The sequence below is a fragment of the Lupinus angustifolius genome, chromosome LG15 (genome assembly GCF_001865875.1).
Source record: "Lupinus angustifolius cultivar Tanjil chromosome LG15, LupAngTanjil_v1.0, whole genome shotgun sequence".
NCBI classification, from domain to species: Eukaryota; Viridiplantae; Streptophyta; class Magnoliopsida; order Fabales; family Fabaceae; genus Lupinus; species Lupinus angustifolius.
The window spans coordinates 15812689-15818162 of NC_032023.1; the positions used below are offsets into that span (position 1 = coordinate 15812689).

Here is a 5474-nt window from a genome sequence, read left to right on the forward strand (position 1 = left end):
TCCCTCATGCATTTCTTCCACCATTTTTTGAGCTTCCTTGGCTTCCAGACATCGGAGAAATACCATATCATGATTCCTTTTGTATACGACATTCCCACTCAAAAAGAAGTTTGTGGCTAGTCTTTTGAGTGTTCTTTTGTCATTTTCTGAAGCATTGGGAGGGTAAGCCTGATTTCTCAAGTACTCTCTTATGTCATGATACCATGGTTTTCCATCGGGTTCCTCTTCGACTAGATTACAATAAGCAGGTTCAGTATTGTCTCTTATCTGAAAGAGTAGTAAGTTATCCCCACCAACATGGAACATTGAGGATAAAGTTGCTAATGCATCGGCCAACCTATTGTCTTCTCTAGGGATGTGATAGAAATCTACTTGGTCGAACTGGTTAACCAACTTCAGGATGTAGTCTCTATAAGGCACCAATTTGCTGTCCCGAGTTTCCCATTCTCCTTTTATCTGATGGATTACTAGAGCGGAATCCCCAAATACTTCTAGGACCTTAGCTTTTGAGTCAATAGCGGCCTTTAGTCCCAAAATGCATGCCTCATATTCTGCCACATTGTTAGTACAGTCGAAACATAGTCTTGCAGTAACAGGAAGGAACTTCCCTATTGGAGACACCAAAACGGCCCCGCTACTCCATGTCCAAATGCATTGGAGGCCCCATCAAAGACTAGGGTCCATTTTTCTTTTTCTCTTGATTCATCGGATAAGGTCATGATATCTTCATCTGGAAATTCATACCCCAAATGCCCCAGTTTATTTAAGGGTTGATTGGCCAAGTAGTCAGCAATAACACTTCCCTTTATTGCCTTTTGTGTCACATAAGCGATGTCATATTCAGATAATAACACCTGCCATTTGGCAATTCTTCCCGTGAGTATAGGCTTCTCGAAAATATACTTGATAGGATCCATTTTTGATATCAACCAAGTGGTATGACTCAACATGTACTGTCTTAGCCGGCGAGAGGCCCAAACTAAGGCACAACAAGTCCGTTCTAACAAGGAGTATTTTATCTCGCAAGCTGTGAATTTCTTGCTAAGGTAGTATATAGTTTGTTCCTTTCTTCCACTGTCATCATGTTGCCCCAAAACGCAACCCATTGATTCGTCAAGTACAGTGAGGTATAGAATCAAGGGTCGCCCTGGAACTGGAGGCATCAGCACTGGAGGTTCTGTCAAGTATTGCTTTATTTTTTCAAATGCTGATTGACAGTCATCGTTCCACTTCACGCGTGATTCTTTCTTATAAGCTTAAATATAGGTTCACATGTGGAAGTTAGTTGGAAAATGAACCTAGAGATGTAATTCAATCTCCCCAAGAATCCTCTGACTTCTTTTTCTGTTCGAGGTGTTGGCATTTCGATTATGGCCTTCACCTTTTCTGGATCTACCTCGATACCCTTTTGGCTGACTATGAAACCCAAGACTCGGCCTGACTTCACTCCAAAGCTACACTTGGTTGGATTTAACTTAAGCTGATATTTTCGTAGTCTCTCAAATAGACGCCTCAAGTTGCTTACGTGTTCTCCTTCTGTCTTGGACTTACAGATAATGTCATCCACGTAGACCTCTATCTCCTTGTGCATCATGTCATGGAAAAGAGTAACCATGGCTCTTTGATATGTAGTCATAGCATTCTTTAATCAAAACGGCATGACTTGGTAGCAAAAGGTACCCCATGGGGTAATAAATCTGGTCTTGTTTACGTCTTCTGGCGCCATTTTGATCTGATGATAACCCGAATACCCATCTATGAACGAGAAAAGGGCATGGTCGGCAGTGCTATCAACCAAAACATCTATGTGTGGCACCGGAAAATCATCCTTTGGGCTAGCTTTGTTGAGATCTCTGTAGTCAACACATATTCTCAACTTTCCTCCCTTTTTTGGTACAGCTACCACGTTGGCTACCCAATCTGGATATTCAGCAACTTTAACGAACCCAGCGGTCAACCATTTTTCTACCTCTTCTTTGACTCTTAAGGAGATCTCTGGCTTGATTCTTCGCAATTTTTGCTTTACAGGCCTAGAGTTTTGCATTAGCGGTAGTTTGTGCTCTACTATACTTCGATCTAGCCCTGGCATTTCTTCATACGACCATGCAAAGACGTCCTTGAATTCATGTAGAAGTCGAACTAGGCATTCTCGCTCCTTACCATCCATTATGGTGCCCACCCTCACTTCTTTCTTGTCTTCCTCAGATCCTAGGTTGACAAGCTCGACAGGCTCTTGGTGTGGTTGAATCTCTCTAGCCTCTTGCTCTACCAATCTGAGCATTTCGGGGGAGGCCTCCCATTCATCCTCGTCACTATCGTTTTCCACTTGGTGAATTGGTTGGTCAGGGCTAGGCAAGGGCGCACTAGCATGGCCCTCAGTTTCAGAGTCGCCATCGGATTTCAATTCTAAAGTAATTGATGCATATGACTCTTCATGCCAGTTTCTCAAGCAGGTGCCTGGGGGACACCAGTACACGAACTCCGCTTCTTCTTCTCTTCCTTCTTCTTCCACGATGGCCACCATTCCAGAGGGTCCGGTACCGCCACTCACAAAGCATTGACTGATGTGTGGTATTGGAATCTTTATTATGTTCCCAAGTCCAAACTGCCCCTGCCGAGCCAGATGCTCACCCTTCCTTGTTTCTATGATTCGGAAAAAAAATGTAAAAGAGACACATAAATCTGATCGAAAAGATTGATCTTTATTGATTTAAATGGAAATACTGAAACAAATGAGTACTTATAATTGAAAAGAACATAAAATGAAAAATGTCTAACAGCCTTGGACATGGCTAATAGTAAAAAACTACATAAAGTTATTACTTCAATTATAAAGTAATTGATGCATATGACTCTTCATGCTAGTTCCTCAAGCAGGTGTCTGGGGGACACCAGTACACGAACTCCGCTTCTTCTTCTCTTCCTTCTTATTCTATGATGGCCACCATTCCAGAGGGTCTGGTACCGCCACTCACAAAGCATTGAATATTGGAATCTTTATTATGTTCCCAAGTCCAAACTGCCCCAGCCGAGCTAGATGCTCACCCTTCCTTGTTTCTATGATTCGGAGCCTGTCCTCCTTGGTAGGTCTATACCCCAAGCCATATCTGCCTATATTAGCTTTCGGTATAATGATCTCCTTACTGCCTTGACCATACTTTCCCAATCCACTCCCAGGTTGGTAGCCTCCGCGGATCATCACTTTGCCATCCTGAGAGAAACATCTGATGGATATAGTTTTATTAACGGTGCCCCTTCTATCATAACTGTAGTGTTTGCAATTTCAAGATCTTCGAAAGATGTTTCCAATGCCTCCTCGGTTACTTCTAAGTACCGAGTATCAAAGGGCCGGGACACCATGACATCTTCTTCTCCTGAAACTGTTATCAGCCTTCCATCTACTATGAATTTCACTTTTTGATGCAAGGTGGAGGGTATTGCCCCTGAAGAATGAATCCAAGGACGTCCCAATAAGCAGCTATATGTTGGATTGATGTCCATCACATGAAACAATATATTGAATGTGCAGGGCCCTATCTTGATTGGCAAATCCATTTCTCCCATCACTTCTCTACGAGATCCGTCAAAACCCTTGACAATCATAGAGCTAGCTTTCAAGTATGAAGTATCAACTGGCAATCTGGAGAAAGTTCTCTTTGTCATAACATTCAGCGACGACCCATTGTCTAGGAGGACTTTTCCAATCACACAATCATTGCACATAACTGAAATATGCAAGGGGCGAACATGACTGGTACCTTCAGCGGGTATTTCTTCATCACGAAAGGATATGTAGTTATCTGCCACTATGTTGTTGACTATCCCACCTAACTTGTCAGTCGTGATGTCATGGCTGACATGGGCTTGATTCAACACTTTTAATAACACATTCCTGTGAGCCTCAGAGCTCATTAGTAAGGACAATAGGGATATCCTTGTTGGAGTTTTATTCAGCTGATCCACTACTCTATACTCACTTTGCTTGATAAATTTGAGGAACTCACACGCCTCGTCGTTCGATACTCCTTCAGGTAAGGCCGCTTCGATATCTTCTTCTATGTGCTCTAGAACTTTTTCTTTGCCTTTGGCTGTCCCAGACGGACCCTTCTCTACCTCTGGCGGAACATAGATGCGCCCAGTCCTTGTAATTCTACTATTTCCTGCTATGTTTGTAACCATAGAAGGACTCATAGTCGGCTCCTCTTTGTAGATCCAAGGGACTGCCTTGTCAGATTCATAAGGAAACGGGCTTCCTTCACCTGTTATTACAGGCTCCATCTGCCGAATGAACGGCTCCCATTGACGTTGAGAAAAATATGTTTGAACACCCCCAGGTGGATTTATAACAGGTTCATACGTGCGGATGAATACAGGTGTCTCTTCTTGGCCCTTCTTTATGACATTTATCTCGGGGTATGAAGAGCTTCCCTCTATGGCAATCAATTTCAAGTCCATCATTTTCTAAAGAAGTGCCCTGAAATCCTGAGAATCTTCCAAATTGTGGCCCACACATCCGTGCATCTGGCAACTCTCCATCTCATTACTGTGTGTCTCAGATGTAATAGCTTCAACCAAACCTTGCCTGCACATTTCCCAGAAGATGAACCCCATGGGCATCTTCACATCCTCAACTTTGCTGATGATGGCGACATCATCCCTTGCCTCTATAGCATTTACCTCCTGATTCTCGTGGTTGGGTAGAGGGTTTCCTGTGATGTTTGGTCTGGTTTCTCTGAAATCAATTCGCCTCGCTTGGCATTGATGAGATCTTGGACCTTGAATTTGAAGGCCCTACAGTCTTCCACTAGATGCCCTGGTGCTCCAGAATGATAAGCACAAGTGACGTTTTCATTATACCATGGTCCAGGGTTTTCAGGGATTCTGTGTATGTCATCGGAATCCGGTCAAACACAGGTGCTCTCCTCTCCTGTTGGTAGTAGTTATTATTTATTGGTTGTTGTGTATAGGCTTGTCTTGGCTGGTAGGCGTTATTTTGATTTGGTGGGTTTTGGATTGGTGTTTGGTTTTGTGTTGGGTTGTGATTTTGTGCAAACCGAGAGGGCGCACGATAATTATTTTGGTTATTGTGTCGGGGTTGGAACCTCTTTGGTTCCGCAGCATTGAAGTGGGTCTCTGCGTCTTTCTTTTTCATGAAGGCAGGCTTCTTTACGGAACCTGAACCTTCTTCAGCAATCTTTCCACTCTTTATTCCACCTTCCAACTTTTCTCCTACTTTAATAAGAGCATTAAAGTTGGTCGTCACGTTCCCTATGAGTCGCTCATAATAGGGGCTTTGTAGGGTATCTATGAAGATAGACAGTTGTTCCTCTTCATCCAACCGCGGGAGGACCTGGGATGCTAATCCCCGCCACCTCTGAACATATTCCCTCAGACTTTCTGACAGATTCTTAGCCATATTCTGTAACTGAGTCCTGTCTGGTGCAGAATCTTCATTGAATTTGTACTGTTTGACG

At 43.3% G+C, this 5474-nt stretch overlaps 1 pseudogene; it reads right to left on the minus strand.

Annotated features, from left to right (window-relative positions):
* LOC109327734 overlaps positions 1 to 4455 on the minus strand; it is a 5369-nt pseudogene extending 914 nt beyond the window's left edge.